This window comes from Ambystoma mexicanum, chromosome 4p (genome assembly GCF_040938575.1).
Source record: "Ambystoma mexicanum isolate Mex_15411 chromosome 4p, UKY_AmexF1_1, whole genome shotgun sequence".
Lineage (NCBI taxonomy): Eukaryota > Metazoa > Chordata > Amphibia > Caudata > Ambystomatidae > Ambystoma > Ambystoma mexicanum.
This window is the reverse complement of record NC_090927.1, coordinates 212,107,446-212,125,779: the sequence shown is the minus strand read 5'-3', so window position 1 is coordinate 212,125,779 and position 18,334 is coordinate 212,107,446. Positions and strand designations below refer to the sequence as shown.

General features: G+C 42.8%; 1 protein-coding gene across 2 annotated transcripts in view; it reads left to right on the top strand.

Moving 5' to 3' along the window:
• PINX1 (PIN2 (TERF1) interacting telomerase inhibitor 1) overlaps positions 1 to 18,334 on the top strand; it is a 1,062,731-nt gene that overhangs the window by 51,020 nt on the left and 993,377 nt on the right. The gene's annotated exons all lie outside the window — the stretch shown is intronic.

Below are 18,334 nucleotides of genomic sequence, written 5' to 3'. Positions count from 1 at the left end.
GGCCAGCAGGATCTCGTGGTCCACAGTGTCAAAGGCTGCAGAGAGATCCAGGAGAATAAGAACGCAAGATCATCCAATTGGGAGATCACCATTTTTGGATGAAATCCTGACTGGAAGGGATGCAGGCAGTCATTTGACTCCAGGAACAGAGAGACCTGGGGCGTAATCCCTGCCTCCATCACCTTTATCATGGCAGGGAGCAGGGCGATAGGTCTGTAATTTGCTTGCAATCTGGGATCCAGATTTGGCTTCTTCAAAAGGGGCAATACCACCGAGTGCTTCAAAGCTGACGGGATCACCCTCATCGAAAAAGAGTACTGGACTGCTTCAGTCAGCAAGGTAATCGCTTGAGGGGGGCAGGGCATTAAGAACATGCAAAGGAACTGCATCTAGTGGAGAGGATGATTTAAGGCTTGAAAGGGCCTTGCTAATAAATTCATCCATTATAGGCAGAAGTTCAAAAGCAGTTACTGAAAATATGGAGCCAGTGCCAGTTCTGTTCAGATCCACTACAGCCGATTCCTCAGTCTGATGCTCTTTGATAGCCTTATGGAAGCTCTTTAGCTACTCAGAACAGTTCTTTAGAGGCACATGGTGCCTCGGTGATCCTAGTTGCAAAGAATGTCGCTTTTGCGGAGCAGATCAACTGATGGTAACAAGTCACTGCTTGTTTGTAGAGATTTAGTAGATCTGCGTTATATCTCACGCGCCATTTTCTCTCCAGGCGCCTACACACTTGTCTCTGGGCTCTCAAGTCCAGGGTATACCACAGCTCAGAAGGTTTGGTTCTGCCAAAGATAGGAAGCATTGGGGCTACCTTGTCTGCAACCTCCTTCTCTTCAAGGACAATATTAGGGATGAAAAAGGGTCAACACCCCTCTCCATACAGAGCTGATGCTCCTCACAAAGGGCACCCATCATATCCATCTAGTCCACTTTGTGCCACTGTCTGCGAAATTGGCGCCCATGCGTTTGTTTAGAATGATGAGAAGGTATTGGGACCAAAAAAAGGACCAGGAAATGGTCCAACCAGGTTACCGTTATGGAGTGCAGCTGGAGACTCTGGCAGCCTCAGCAAAGGTAAGGTCAAGTAGGTTGCCACTCCCATGAGTAGGGAGATGGTTGCACAGGCCAAGGGCAATATCCGATCAGCACGTCGCCATCTTTTCTGCATGCAGATCCCTAGGATATTAAGGATGGAGGTTGTAATCCCCCAGTACGACCAGATTAGGGTTTGTCAAATTCAGATTTGCCACCATCTGAGCAAAATTAATGGCAAAATTGGCACGTTTTGCCGAAGGGGTCGATATACTAATAGAAAATTAACTGCTAAATTAGTATTGACCTGCATACTCATAAGTAGTAGTTCACAAGGTAGCACGTGGGTCACTGGGATCCGCAAGCATTGCGACATGTCCCGATAAATAATGGCCAGCCCCCAACCCTGTATTTGGATGAGGTCTATCAATATGGGCCACAGCATAAGGAGGCAGGAGTTTTAACTTTTTTTGGACTTTCTTGGAAGTCATTGGTGGCAATTGTTGCAAAGGAGCCGCTTAGCAATGCTAGACTAATTACATTGGCCCGGCATTATGTCTTGTTTCTGGTTCTGACTGGTTGCAGTGTGACCGTATGTTGTGACACCATGTGTGGCTGTTTTATCACGCAAGGAGCCTTTCTTGCCCCATTGGAGATCACATAATGCTGTTTTCCTGTTCAAGTGCAGTAACCTCAAAGGTGTATTTTGTCTGTCTATGGCACGATATGGTCACTGCTGATGTGAACTTCAGCAGGAGCTCATAAAGGACTCTGGGGTGGCTCCCCTGTATGTACTTGGGAGTGGGGTGTCGCAAACTCTTCTGGAATCTGCATTTGATGACAAAAGTGCCCAGAAAAGCATGACTCTGGCAGCCAATATCGATTAGCAGGCTGCCAAACATTTAAATAGTACATGTGTGCGATCCGTGGTAAAAGCTGAGACAATGCACCCTTGGCATATCAATCGATTGGATTTGATTCCAAAGCACTTGTGAGGACGACTCGCCAAACGATGGTGAAAGCTGTCCTTAAATATTTCATAGACTCTCGAAAGCTCTTCTCTTCCAGAAGATCGTGGTGGCCCTCCCCTTGACGTGCAGGACCAATCAGATACATGATTTCTGCCAGTCATTTATACTCCCCTGAAGAGCTTGGCTGTGCTTTTGCCTCCATTCTAGAAACGGGAGTACAATTTTTCTCGAGCTCCAGGTTGCTGTCGCCGTCATTGTACACATGCTCATCTATCAGTCCCCTGGTTCTGTTATATTGAGCACTGCTGCAATGCTTTCCGTCTTCAGGAGATTAGCTTTGGGGGGGGGGGAGAATTCCCTGATATCACTCTTTTGTCCTTTGTATCTGGCATTGGTGTCTTGTGAAGTCATCATGAAGCAAGACACAGACAACAGACTTGGGGTTCAACATAAAAAACATTATTAAATCAAATGTAATGATGGAAGGCCTAAACTTGCCCTTTGCTAAGGTGGGATTTCCCTACCTGAACGAAACGTAGGAAAGTCTGAGTCAACGAGTTCAATTGAAAAGTCTGTGTCCAAAACCTATACTTGCCCTCACAACTAAAGCTAAACAATGCGTAGGGATATCAATAATAAAAGAAATGGTGTTTAGCTCAATGTTTGGAGCTTCTTCTAGCTCGCAGCTTTCTTTCAGCTCCCCTTCCCCAAGAGTAAGTTCCACAAAAGTCTCAGGATTACCCATTTCAAGTTCACTGTGATATAGTTCCAAACAATCCTTCCCCCAAGTTCCAAGCAACACAGTTTCAAAAGCAAAAGGGTCTTGAGGCACCGTCCTCAAGACAACATGTGCAATATCTCAAGTCTCGGGGTTCCCTTCCCCAAGACTTTAGCATCGCCACTTATACTTGTGTCAGTCTTTTAAAAAGGTTTATTCAAAAATCAAGGTCAAGCTGACCTTCTTTCTGGTCTGCCTCACCAGGTCACTTACAGTGCTCTTCATTAGTTTATTTCACAATGTCCTTGGTTTTCAGCATTCAGGGCTCACTGGCCTAGGCGCAGTTGTCGGACTGCACGGTCCGCCCATCCCAGGTCACGCAACCATGATCCCTGGGCTCTCCAAACCACGCAGGTTCTTCAGTATATATCCCTGTGTACCAAGTCACCTTCACTCAATTCCTCTTTGTCGGCCTCTTGGCTTTTATGTGAGGATTTACACTCATGGCTTTTCCTTGTCAGCCTCTTGGCCCTCCCATCACGTTTTGCACAACTTTTGCCAGTCTTTGGACTTGCCGCACTGCATTCACTCATAAAAGTTCACTTTGACAATGTCCTCAGTTTGGCCCCTAAAGTTGTATTCCATTCAGTATTTAATATGCTTAATTTAAGGTTTAATTAAATTCGATATTCAATAGGCATTCATGTTGCTTAATGTTAGGTTTCTCTTCAGTTTGGTATTAAAATGCATTGGTTTTGCTTACTTTCAAGAACCGTTGCTTATTTGCGGTCTTCTCGGAGCGGTGTTCGAGTACCTTCCCTGACACTCGCCAGCTCTCTGCGTCTCTTTTTGCGAGCTCTGCATGCCTGCTGGGTGTTTCCCTCTGCACGCTACAAGTTGGAGGCTTCTCTGTGGACGTCGGCGGCTTCCTTTCTTTTTCAGGCTTTTTCGCAGCTCCTGCTGCCACTCTGTCATGGAGGCTTCCAGACCGGTGACTCAGACACTAGATCCTGATCTAGGAGGTTACATAGAAGATAGACCAACTATAGTTTACACCACGGCACCAACTCTAAAAAATGCATTAAGCCCATCCAGTATAGAACACAAAGACATGGCTCCATCAGAATTGTATCTGTTTTCACAAGTTTGGAATTGTAGCATTTGTCAATACACACATGAATGTAGAAGGTTTGAAGATTAACATAAATGAGTACTTGAACATAACTGAGTTTATTAATTGCTGGACCAAGTTTGTAGTTTACGGAATTATTAGTGTGTGTGTGTGGTCTTGTCTACATAGAGAGTATAATACAAGAACTCTGCATAAGAATCGGGGAGCATGTTAATACACTGCATAAAGATCTGAGGTTACCATTAGCTGTACACCAGCCGGAATGCCATCAAATGGATGACACAGCAGGTATTAGATTTATTGGACTTAGAACCACCCAAAAAGGTCCTAAAGGTGGTAACGGACAAAAAGAACCTCCGAGAATGGAAGCTAAAATGATATGTAAATACAGAACTGTTCTCAAAGGTCTCAATTCAGATTATGAAATTGGGTTTTTTCTATGAAATGGATTATAGAACAATTACCGAAAAACATTTGCACATCTGGCAGGTGCATAATGTGTTTGTTTCAGACTACTAGGTCTATCTGATTATGTAAAGAACTTATGACAAGGCATTAATGATCTATGATTGTCATTATTAATATGGACACTATCTTGCTATACTGGTTTACCCATGCTTGAAGCACGTGTATGTCTGGGATAGTAATGCCTTTAGGACTTTTATTGCTGGGAACTTACCCGTTGGATTAGTACTTTGCCACATTTATTGATTAACTGAAAGTTACGCTTTGAGGACTGGCGCAGAGCCATTGGGAAAGAACACTTGGAGATTATCACTTCAAAAATTATTCCAAAACATGAACACTTGGAGAAGGGTTGTTATGCTTATGCCGTTTGGGCACTGGTTAAGAATGCATGTGGGCAATGCTTATTTTGGAAATTGTTAAACCTGTAGAAAAAGCCAGCGTGCTGTGTAGAATTAGATTAGGTTTCAAGAGTTTGGACATTATATCGAGGAAATGATCGTAGTGCATTGAGAATATCACAATTATGCTGCTAACATTTAGGTAATACTGGTTATAATGATAATGAGGTGTTATTTATATAGCACCTTAATCCAAAGCGCTTTACAGAGCACATATTTACATACAATATCACCCATCCGAAATTAGTACTCATTTATCGACCTCGGAAGGATGAAAGGCTGAGTTGGCCTTGCCAGGATTCGAACCTGCGACCTGCAGATTCCGCTCAGATTGCAGCAGCGAGCGTTCAACCCGCTGAGCTATCTTAGCGCCTGATAATTAGAGGCAATTGATAAAGAGAAGCTAACTATTTGGTCATCTCTGTCAAATGGACCTAAAGAACAAAGAGTTTGTGTAACTGTGAGAATAGGAACTAATTGGAAGTTGTGTACTGCAGCAGATTCAACAGTAATTATTAGGCTGCAGTGACCAAACAGATTCACCAATTATCAGAATTGGGGATAGTCCCTAAGGTGATGGTGCAAAGGTTAGATTTGGTATGTATACCTGACTTTGTTTATTAATTCGTGTAGAGTGTTGGTGGTGGACACATGGGTGTACTGGTGCTTTTTATTTAAGGTTAATGCATCACTATTTATAGGTGCACAGGTTTTAATAATTAGTATTAGTAGACTGTGTTTGTTATTGGGCAATATGAAACATTCATTGGTTGACAATGGATATATATCACTTCTGTTTCAAAATAATGTTTAATTTCTTCCTTACCATCTGATACATCGCTGGCCTGGCTACTGGTTTGTATTTTAACAATTTGGTTTTGTTTTTGCCATTTCTGTATAATTTGCATTATAACAAAGCCCGGATGGAGTCCAGTGCTTATTGGATCAAAACACGTGTTGGCAATGGCTGAATACTAGCGATGGCTGAATATTAAAGAACAGTTGAATACTCAACAAATAACCATTCATTAATCTCTTGTGGGTCTTGTACTTTAGAAATTGGGTTAATAATTGGTATATGTCTTGCATGGCGCATTGGGCAGATATTTTCAGTTTGTCGCACTCTGTAATTTAGTCGGTGCTGCTTACTCTTTGGGGCCCTCATCCCATCCTTTTTGGGGCCCTCGTCCTCTTAAAGGTCTTTCCCTCTTCCAGCAGGGGTCCATTTAAAGACACTATATTTTACATATAATAACATTGGACCATTGGATTAAAGGAAGAAAGCACTCATCCCGCTTAACAATCACAGCTCAGATTTATTCAAAACCAATTTGTGGTCGTTTTGCTCTGTAGAGGTATGTGATGTTGTCTAAGGGCCTGTTGGATTTTGAGACTTTGAACACTTTTGTGGCCCTTTAGAGTCGCACACTCCGACAGACTCCTTTTTCAAGGTTGCTTCCCTTTAAACAACCATTCTTATTATCCCGCCGAGCTCTTACCCGACCTGGCACTGCGGGGAAATGAGGCCATGCTGGGAAGGGACTACGAGAAAAAGGGAAATCCAGCATGGGCCACCAGTGAAACGCTTATTTCCTCTGCGTCTAGGGGAGGGGGCACAGAAAAAGTGCAGTTGCATCAGGACCACATGATGGGGGGGGGGGGAGAGATGGGCAGTAAAAAAGACTCTGCTTACAGCCTTTTTGATTGTTCTGGTCAGTTCAGTTCCTCGCAATACTTTCTGTTTTGGAGGTAATTATGGCAAAGCCTTTACAGGAGCAGAAAGGTAATTCGCTCTGGAATGTAAAATATGAGAGAGCACTTGTACAATACAGGTTACCACAGGATTAAATATAGCGACACATTTTTATTAATCGATTCCCGGTTTGCTACATTTCCAGATCTCGCTTTAGCATTCTCACCCAAGTTCGTGGGTGCTTATAGCCAATAACGTCCCACTTGCCCGAGTCATATTTGGCCCGAATGAAGCAGCAAGGGCTTTGTGAGGACTGTGGGCCATTAATGCCATTGACCTCTTTTTTTAACTCTGGGCGCTGGAGTTCCAGAGTTAAAAAAAAAATAGACATTCCGTTTGATAAAGAGGCAGGTTCGTTCGGGTGACTCCTTTGTCTCAGTCAATGACGGTCTGCTGGACGCCGTAGGCAGCGACTAGGGATTAGCTACTGAGTCCCTTGTTGCCAGCTGTGGCGGATGGGGACCGGAGGAATAGGATGGCGGGTAGTGGATTAAGGTAAGTGAGAGGAGTGTAAAAAAGGTGCATGGGGAGGTTTGATGGGAGGGCGTGGGCGGTAAATGGAAGGGACATGCAGAAAAATGGGAGAGCCAGCAGCTCCCCCAAACGCAGGCTTTGTTTCTGCTTTAACACTTGGCATTGAAGGAGCTGATTGGCTGGCTCCCCCACACAGGGAAGACAAACTCCAGAGGGACAGAAGAATACTAGATAAATTGTCTGGCAGTCACAATTTCCAATTACACATATGCCTTTATAATGTACATACATGGCCTATTGAGAAATCCCACTTTAATGCAGTCAAGCACCTTGTATCCCCTAACGCCCCTTTTCAGTACTAAGACGAGGAAGAGGGATGCAGTAATGAAGATGACCAGAAGCGGTAAGCCAATGCTGTGTCCTAGTCTTTGGACGAAGTTACACAGTGCCAGGAAGTTTTAAAGTTGATGCAGCTGAGAGAGCATCAGAAAGGAGAGAGAAGCAGAGGCTGGCTCTGTCAGTGACTTGTTTTGACCGCCGGTCAGAAAGCTGAGGACAAGCAGAACGTCGGAAAAAGCGCTGAAGTGACATGAATGGCGTGCAGGAGAGGCGAACCAAAGTCTGCTTACTGATTGAGGGCCTGAAGCAGCGAGAGCCTTGCGCAGTAGGAGGGCAAAGCAAAAGCTTACCGGCTCACGGGAAGCATGCAAAGTCAGCTAACCAAAGAAGATGGAGAAGGGAAGACGCAAGGAAACACCGAAGCCACCCGGTAAGCCCAGAGAAAGCGAATGGGTTACCAGAGCACATGTAAGTGAATGCTGTGTCGTGTTAAGAAATACCATTGACGAAGTTGATGCGGATGCAAGCAATATTAGAAAAGGGTCGGTGACCCAATATTTCAAAACAGGAATTGGTACGAGTGAGAACGGTGCTGGAAAAACAGAGGACCGCATAGCTAACGAAGTGAAAGCATAAACGAATTGTAATGAGAAAGGGTTGCTGACCGAATATTTAGAAAATATTGTTTTGTGGAGGACAAAAGTATTTGGAGAATGAATGTCCTGGCAGGTTAGTAAACCCGGGTAAATGAGTCTGGGGCTCAAACCGTCATGGGAAGTGAATTTTGCAAAACAGTGTAACATACTGGCAGGGAGAGTAAACCAGGAGAAGTGAACTTTGTGAAATAGTGCGCCATAACAGCAGGAGAGTAAACCAGGAGAAGTGAAGCATGGGAAATAGTGTCACATCCTGGCTGGAGAGTAAACTGGGAAGGGAAGTGAACCTGAAGTTAGGGAAAGCGTGAAACCAATACATGAAAGGGAAGGATTATACCTCCTTTTTGAAATCCGTGAGAAAGGAGTAAAATAAAATACCATGGCAGAAGAGTACACCATGGAAATTGAGAGGAGTGTAGAGCGATACCCCTAGAAAGCAAGTGGAAAATACAGAGTGTGATAATACAAACAATTAAAAGGAAGTGTGTATTTAAAGGGAGATGCAAGGGAAGGCCATCCCCTTGAAATTGTAAAGGAAAGAGCACCATATGTGTAAAAGAAACTCATGGAAAAGATTCATATCATTTAAGAGTGTGAATACTTCGTTGAAGGTTTAAGGAATACAAGTGAAAAGAGGAATTTTTCCTTAAAGCGTGAAGGCCTACAGAAATTTAGAGAAGGTCAAGGGAGAAATCATTCCTGTTGAACTTGTAAAGCAAAGCCTTAAAAAAGGGAGAAGAAACACTGGGAAGGAGGCTCACTTTTGTTGAGTACTGAAACTTAGTGGAACTTCATCCAGAGGCACCGGATAGCTACAGAATGATAAAAAGTGGAAGGGATCTTGAAACAGATTACTGTGTGAGTCTTACGCTTGTTCCCTTACATATACCGCCACTTTCTTCACTCCTTTGGGCACCTTTTGTCATTCTCCCTGGGGATTACCTTTCACCCCCTTTTCGTGACTTCATTGCCCCCCCTTGTTGCTCCTTTTCACCTTTCCAGTATGTCCCCAATGCAATAGTGTTTTCCTCTATCGCCTTTTAAGTTCCTATTTTCTGTTCAGACATAACCCCTACCCTTTCAAAATGTTCCTTCTCTGCCTGTGGTCTCTTTTCCCAGCCCTGTGTGTCACTCTCCTCCCGATGTTCTGGGAATTCCTCTGCCCAGTCCTCTGGGTCGTCTTTCCCAGCCCTCTGACTGTCCTAATTCCTTACCTAAATGGGCGGCCTGTCGTTCTTCAGCTTCCTGGGCTTCTCCTGCAGCCCTCTCTTTTTTACTATATCCTTCTGGCTCTCTTTCAACCTCCTGTCTCCTGCTCTTCTACGGTTCAGGAACTCCCCTCCAGTCTCCTGTCTACAGCTTTTTCTCCAGCTCCTCCTGTTTACGTCTCCAGCCAGATCCAGATCTCCTCACTCTCAGCTTTCTGGCACAGGCCCTTGACTTTTACAGAGCTTCTGCCCCACCTTTAAGCCACTTCTGGTGTAAGGGGGCTCAGGTGTGCAAGCATGCTAGGGAAATTTAGATATTCATGGTTTTCTGCATCTCAGCAGGTCTTCTGGGTCTGCTGGGCAACAGCTACCGGAACTACAGCCTCAGGTTGTTTATATAGGGCTTGGCTGGTGGCCCTGCCTCTGAAGATGGCTTCCAATTTTTATATGGGACTTGGGGCTGTGTAGTCCCTCCTTTTTGACGTTCCTCTCTGTCACTCTCTAATATCCGGGTTTGCTACAGTCCCTCTCTCTCTCTCTGTAGGTTTAAGTGGGGCTTTCGCACCCGGGCAGAATCCAGAAGTGTTGCTGTCTAGGGCACAGACGATTTCCAATACCTACACCTCTAGAGAGACTTATTATTATGTCCCCACCTGGCGATGGAATATTTTCTTCAGAAACACACACTGAATGTTGGTCTCGGATCTTGGTTGATGTTCAGTTGTATTTTTGCCTTTCACATAGACATGATTTTTTTAGGTCCTCCCGTCCTGCATAGCATGCAATTGTTGCATCATCATTGGGAAGGTGTTCCATCGCCACTTCCAACAAGCATTTACATATCAAAGTCATAGATGCTCATCCGCAGCAGGGTTGCATCTCAATTGTGTCTTCCAGGTCCTACATCGTACTGGAACCTACTACTTGATCTCCAAATTTGTGCTTTTAATAGGATCTCTCACTGACCCAGTTATATTGCATATTGTTGTGCATAATCCTCAGTTCCTCAGGTAACGTTTCGAAGGGGGTGTATTTTATTCCCTGTTTCTTTAAGGTGGGAGTAAAATAATTTTTTAGGGAGTCAAAATGAGTTTTTATTTATTTATTTTTTTTAATTTCTTTTTTCTCTTCAGGCAAGCAAAAATGTCATCTCTGAAATGGGTATTGATTGTGATACATACGTTTTTGCAGCTAGAAGTTCAGGCAAATTTGATGCATTTTTATCCTAAAACTCTTAAAATGCAGTAATAATAGATCTGCTTTGGATGTATGTCCACGAATTGCTGCACAAAAGGTTGCATTCCGCTGGTGTGACCTTTTATGCGAGGCCCTCTCCCGGTCGTCAGGGGTGGGAGATTGAGGAGGTGAGGTGTAAAAAGTGGCAGCAGCCTTGCTGCTTTTTTTTTTTTTTTTACTAGTTTTTATTGTAATTCTTTTTGTATCCTAACAACTGTAGAATGAAATACTGATTTATTTATTTTTTCCTCCATGGTCTACTTGTTTTTTTTTTTAAAATTATTTGTATCTGGTTTACACAAATTAAACCTTTACAAAATCTGACATAAAATTTAACAAAACTTTAAATTTAGAACAGATATACAATATCATTCCAAATATTAACCAATCTAAAAAAATATACAAGATTATTGCAGATCAAACATTAGAAACGTTAAAACAGATATACAGTATTCTTCCAAGTATATACCAATCTAAGACAGTATACAATCTCTTTGTAAATGTTTAACATTATTAGAATCAGAGAAGCGTATAGAGTCTAAAGGGCAGAGAAAAGTCACACTTTGCATTCAAATATATTCAGAGGTCAAGTGGAGTTTCACTGCAATGTTAATTTATTCTTCCTAGGGTTGCCAGACCACACACTTCTACTAAGAAGTTTACCACATCTAGCTTTAATGCATTTACCTTCCCATGAAGCATGTGCCACCATAATAATTCCGTAAAAACCCTTCGAGGGGTCATGGACAAATTTACCAAAGGAGGTTAGTAGCTGTGGAGCGATTTGTTTCACAATATATAAGTAGATGTTCAAGTGATTCAGTCGTAGTTTCACAGTGGCAAAAGCGACAGGGGATTTTTTGACCCGTACCAGATCTGATTTTGAGTATTTCCCCCGTAGGAAAAACATTAAAACGGAAGCGTAGGTAGACTGCTCTCCTTGTGGGATCCGGGAATTTGGTAAAGTAGGATTCCAGCATGCCTAGTTCTTTCCCCTCGGCAATTGTTTATAAATCTTAGAGGGAGCCACCGTCTCCATGGTATTAGCCCAATCCAACCATTGCAACCGTTTTTTCACACCCACTGGGTTGAGAATCAACATTTCGTGCGATACATTAATGGTCTCAAGGAGATCTACACAATCGTTCTGTAATTTCAACATCCACTTCGATTCGCTAGTTCCCCTTCTCAGTCTACCTCCCAACAGGGTATAGAGGGAGTTATTTTTGGATACAACCAAATTCCGATATGCCATTTTTTTCCACTTAACTCTCATATGTAATAAGACCTAATTCGTAGCGAATTGCAGGGACAGGAACGCTCTGGGGGAGATTTTCCGCCATATTTTGGATTCCATTTTTTGTACCAAACGCAAGGTTTCAAATGGGAGTATTTCTAGACCGTATAGTAATTTTGGCACAACTTTCAGATTATAAAACCTGATCAGGGGACTGATAGAGAATTTACAGTATTTGCCTGAAACCTTCTTCATTTGGAGGATAAGCTGATCTGCTTTCTCCAAATAGAAATTCCAGTAAGACTGTATAGATGCACTCCCAAAGACCGGGAAACCCAGATAACATAGGGATCTTACTTTTACTAGGGAACATGTATTTATTCGCCATTTGTAGTTTACATTCTTCTTCCTGGTAGTGAAGGATATTACAACCAATGTCTTTTCATTTATAACCAATGCGTTTTCTTGCACATGTGTTGCCAGTGCCGTAAGTTTTCGTTGTAGACAAGCGGGAGTGTTGTCGACCAGGAGACGATCGTCGGCATATGCACTCCCGCATATTTTAATGCCCTCTATCTTTGGGGAAACGAGGGAAGAGAGAGACATTTACGTCTTCAGTGTAAAGGTTAAAAAAGGGTTGGGGCAAACAAACACCCTTGTCTAAGACCGTTGTTTTTTTTAAATTATTTTAGAAAGGTCACCAGACATATTCAGTCTCACTTGGATTGCCGAGTCCTCATGAAGATTAATAAGGATTGTTAGGAGTCGAGAGGGGAGCCCCATTTGGGCTAATTTTGTCCAGTCTCACCCTGTCCACCTTATCAAAGGGCAGCAAAAGGTCGACCGATGCCAGGTATATTGGGGTTGCAGTTTTATTTACATGCCTTCTCTAAGAGTAGACAAATGGTCAATCCCCCTATCTCGGTTCCCATCCCTTTTTCGAAAGCCAAATTGCAGGGGCGGTAAGATTACAGTCCGCCCACTCCACTATTCTCTAATACCAGCCCCGCAAAGATCTTCGAGTCGGCGTCCATAATAGAAATCGGGCGGTAGTTAGACGGGCAGGTTCTGTCCCCCTTTTTATATATGGGCACGACATAAAATATACTCCAAGACTGAGGAATTACCCTGAACTGTATAATGGAATTGAAGAGAATAAATAGCACTTTTGCCCACTGTTCAGGGGTCTTCAAGTTGGTATTTGTCAAGCCATTAGGTCCGGCTGCCCTTGAATTGTTTGCCCTCTTAATCTGGGATTCAATATCCTCGATCGAGAAATCTAAGTCCCAGAGCCCTTTTTTTATGAGAAGTAATTAATTCGTCATTGCCATTTTACCTTTATAAAGGATTGAAAAGTGTTTCCCCCCAAGTATCTTCCTGTACATTTACCGATTGAATTATGACCTGTCGTTTTTCCAGTGCATTTATCAGGCACCAGAATTCACGTCCCGACAAACCCCTTAGTGCTGCTAGCATATTGATGTTGTCATTGCTCTGCAGAACAATCTTATGGTTTTTCAACCATTTTTTTTTGGTTTGTTTAATTTGGAGGATTTGTCATTTTTTTCGATCTCGGTCAGATTGGTCTTCAGGATTGCTCTAATTTGGCGATTGGCAATATTATTTTTTTTTTGCCTTACCAAAGGGTCATATGCATGTATGTGAATGGGGTTCGTAATACCATGTTTACTTTGTTTTATCGATCTACCTATCATGTCCTTGATGTATTCCGTAAAGTTCGATACAGAGAAGCACTGAAGTCTAGAAGACAATGGCATACTGTTATAGTCTTGAACAAAGACGGTGTTAAATTTAACATTTCCCTCGTGCTAGGTTATACGATTTTCACCACATGATACTGTCAAATGCATCTGCTTTGTGCTTTGTTTTGATGGTACAATATTAGATGCCATATAATCTCCAGAGATCTATGATCGCTCATGTTTGTATCGTTTATAAGAAGTTCTAAACGTAGAGCAGATAGAGCTTTTAACATGAAAATGTGATCAATATGCGATTTATAAACACCATTCGACCATGTATGCTCATAAAGAGAGGAATTGAATAGACCATTAATATGGTTAAGTCCCCAGTGATCAAACAAATTCCTCCAGATCTCACCATTAATTATCTTTTGTTTAATTGCAAAGGACCCGCCTTGGCATTTTTCGTGTTCAGCTTAGGCCTTATTACTGACGCACCCCTCTTTTTCCCAATACCTTGTCCATATTTAATGTCTGAGTAGAGATCATGCGCAATTATATCTATTCCTCTATATTTGAGCAACATGGCAGATATACAGTTATTCAGATGCAAAATGACATTACCCAATAGTATTTGGGAATTCCAATAAATATTTAGCACAAGCATCAGTTGAAGATGTAAATTATTTCCATATTCCAATACAACAACAAGTGCAAAATTCATTGATTCCAGGACTCGTGTACCAGATGCAATTTTGACCGCAGTGAGTAAACCTCCTGCTGGTCTTCCACGTTGCACCCATTTTAGCTAAAAGATGTTTACACACAAAACCATCTAGTTGTATAGGGGAAATAAGCCACGTACCCTGTATACAAAACAAGTTAAATGAAGTTTTGCACACAATGCCCCCGAGTTCACTAGATTCGAGTAGCCCCTTGAGTTCCATGAGAGCAATTTCCAGTAATCATTTCCTTTAGTAAAACTAAAGCTTTTGTTTCATCTTTTGGACTTCGGATTTTGACTCTCTAAGGGTTTGGGCAAGCCAAGTCCAGTCCTGAACCTCCTCCCCCTTATGAGTCGGGTTATTTTCATTTCGTGTGTTTACTTCCTCCCTGGGTATGTTGGAATTTACTTTTTGGAACCCCTGAGCATTTCCATTCTCCCAACCACTACTGAAAATAAGGATATCATAACCCATTCTATTGAATTGTTCTGTCTCCTGCATTATCATGTCAAATATCTTTTGTGAGTTGGGAACAATACGGACATGATCAAGGCGTGAGGTATGGATAAAGTCCACTAAACAGATGTCAGCAGATGTAATCAGCCTCAGACGGGGGACTTTGTTAAATAATGACATAACACGAGGTCTATTCAAAGAGGATGGTCCTCCAATATCACACAGGTTATAGAGAAGGATACTTGGATATTCCGGGAATGAGACATTTCGCCATATTGTGTTCCTTAGGTCACTATCCTTAACATGAAGGGGCCTAGCCGATTCATATTATAAACAATTTCTCGTTTCCTCTGTGCCTTTGGAGTGAGACATTCCTTGCTCGTCAGTAGATTGTATAGAAACCCTTTCATATTCCTCCCTCTGTCCCCACCGGTCCTGATGCAACTGCACTTTTTCTGTGCCCCCTCCCCTAGACGCAGAGGAAATAAGCGTTTCACTGGTGGCCCATGCTGGATTGCCCTTTTTCTCGTAGTCCCTTCCCAGCATGGCCTTATTTCCCTGCAGTGCCAGGTCGGGTAAGAGATCCATCATAATCCTTTTTATGGTGTCAGGGAGACTCAAATGTTCCCCTTCGTTCCCTGTCAGGGGCTGTTCATCTCCCTTCAAGGGTGGTATAAGCCCCTCATGCGTTGCTCCCTCAGACTGAGACTTCCCAGGGTTAGATTTCATTTTCCCCTCCGTTAAGTCTGCCCCCGGGGTCTTTGAGGTCCCTGTAGGTACTGGGGCAGAAATCGGAGCTGAAGGTATGGAGGAAAAGCCCAGTCTATTAGATTCTGCTGAGGTCATTGGACGTTCAGCCATAGGGTTAGGGATGTCTTGTGGTAATATCTGACGAGATGTCGATTTCTCCTAAACCTTGTAGAAATTGGAGAGTTGTAGCTGTTTTATTTCCTTGTTCTCACCCCCACTCCCCCACCCCAATTTGTTGTGCCTGTGCTATCTCATTATCAGTACCTTTTTGTCTTATCTGCATTAGGTCTCATGTATTCCCCCTGCTTCTTATTTGTATTTTTTATTTTTTCCAAGTTTTTTTTGTTTTTTGTTATTTCCCTGGGTTACTCCCGGGATAGATTTCAGAGTGTCAACATTATTTAATTGCAGGGCCATCCTACTTTCCTCATTAAGTTGTATTAGGTCAGATAGAGCAACTTCGTTCAGTGGTGCCTTAGGTTCTTTTTTAGGAATTTCTGACTTGGAGATAGTCAATCCCTTCTTCATCAGCCTTTTTTTTGCCTTTAAGGCCCAGAGTTTTTGTCTCCTTGAGAGAAAGAAACCATTTCCACTGACACTTCCCTCCTCCTCTTGTTTTTTTATTACATCTTCTATCCCCCCTATACCGTCAGAGTCCATTATTTTAATTGGGACAGATGGACTGTCAGGGGCGTCACTGGGATTAATATCCTCTTCATGAGCTGGCATTACTGGTCTCAAAGACATTATGGGGGTGGAGGTCCCTGTCAGCACTTGCATACTTTTTTCCAATATGGAAATGTTCACTGATAGATCCTTGAGTGCCTCCATGATCTTTTTTCCCCTTCTAATTCAGGTTTCTGGGCATTGTTTCCATTTTTTTCCTTCGACATGTTCATCGCAATCCCCAAGGGTATCACACTTGCAAAACTCTGACCTTCCGTTCCACTAACCAGGGTTTGGGATCCTTGTGAGTTAGTTGTTTTTAGAGTTAGTGGGATATCTATCTTCTTTGGGGGTACCTTTATTATTGTCTTTACCCATAAGGAAGACTTCCACTTTACTAAGTTTTAGTTGAGTATCCAATACGATCCTTTTCAGATCTCATCTCCCAGTGTGTAAGCTCATGTCCTTTATCTATAAGGTTCAGTATCCTAGAAATCACTGGAAGTGATTCCTCGAATTTAACATTGCTGTCATCAATCGGGGAACTCGTGAGGGGAACCCCTGAAATTGGGTGATTATTGGCGTGGAAGGGCAGTGCTGGCTTCGCCAGATTCTCCAATGGCGTATGTTCCCCCTGCTCCCCATTACACTCTTGTGTTCCCCTCCCCAGCCTTCTTGTGTGTCTTTGACTATAGAGGCAGATGGTAAAGGGAATTTTGCGTTTGCTGAGAAGACTCTATATGGTGTTAGGGTCCTCAGTTGGGGAAGTGTATTAAACAGGTGCACATGGTCAATCCCATTTCGAGCCGCATTAACAGGCATGGACGGGCCCCTTGAGAGCCTAGCATGCTTCCCCAATTTCATCCTCGATGCTTGCCCCATCATAGATACATCAAGGTTTATCTCCTTTGGCATGTTATCTGCCCCCTCAGTTAGTTTTTGATTTAATGACTCTCTTACACTCAGAAAACTTGATTGAATTGGGATTTGAGAATCAAAGGATAAGCCCGCAGGCACGAAGGATATATCATCCTCCCCCCAAAGATTGGACGCCCATTTTTATGTGTATTTGCGAGTGCATGTAGATAAATTCTACCTCTTGTTTAATAGCATCCATTTTTTCCTTTTTATCCTCCTCTACATTCACCCCCCCCTTAGATTCTCTTCTTGAGTAATGGTATCCAATGGAGGGATCATGGGTTTTTGTGCTTCGTTCCCCTCCCCCATATGGGGGCTTTCGTGCGTTTCCCTGAAGGATTTTATCTCTATTCCAACACATTGGGAGGGCGGATTGTTTTCCAAGGTCGGTAGGGGCCCTGGACTCTTTAGTACACATTTTCCCATTGCACAACACAGTTGCCATGCTTCCCAGGTAATATTACTTTGACAGAAGAAAAGAAAAAAAAAAGAAAGATAGATAAAATATGAACTGCTTACCCCAAGGGCAATTGGTGGATTAATATCCTGCTGCCCCTGCTCCCCGGCACACCCGAACAGCCAAACAGCCACTTGGTAGCGCCCACTTCTGATGCACGCGCACCTAACTGTTATAGGAAGTGTCGAAGGCCGAGACTGGCCGGGGGGCGTGCCGGAGGCGGGGCAAGGAGGCTAGGCAATGCAGCTGTAGAAAAAGAGGAAAGAAAGAAACAGGAAGAACAGGATCAAAAAGGAAATGTAAGCGAGTGAATGTAGATTAAGTGCCTAAGCCGCGGCGCACACTAAGAGCAAGAAAGAGAATGAAAAGAAGCAAACTTTGTTCAATTACTTCGTTTAAGGTGAACAGTCCAAAAAGAGCCGCGTTGCGGCAGCAGAAGTGATTCCTCTCGCCGACGGGCATTAGTCCAGTATCCAGTGGCAAAAGTGGCAAGAGGAGAACTCGCAACAGATGAGGGCCAGCGAGACCAGCCAAACAGCCACTTGGTAGCGCCCACTTCGGATGTGCTTGTTTTTAAGAATTTACTATGGTGGATATTAACCGTGTAAGGTTTTCTTTTTTTTTTTTTGTAAAACCAAAGACCCAATGAAGAAATAAACCATTTTTTATTTGAAGTATTTTTAATCTGTTTTATTTTCATGTTAGGGAGTAGTGGCCTGTTATTGGGGAATACGAGTGCCTGGTACGCTACTTCTCTGTATGTCTGATGGAACTCACTGAGTTTTGTAATGTAACATTTTTGTCCTAGATCAGTTTCATGTTCTTTATAATCCAGTACTGAGCTAATAGACTATTCCTAATTTGTGTTGGCTAAGAAAACCTCTCATGTTTTGAATAGTTAATCTACCCTACAGGACCTTCTTTTGCGCTCTAGAAAAAGGTAACGCTTAATTCGAAAGTATGTGCATCATGCGTTTATTATTGATGTTGCCAAATAACGCTCAAATTAACAAAATGTATCAAGCACTGTT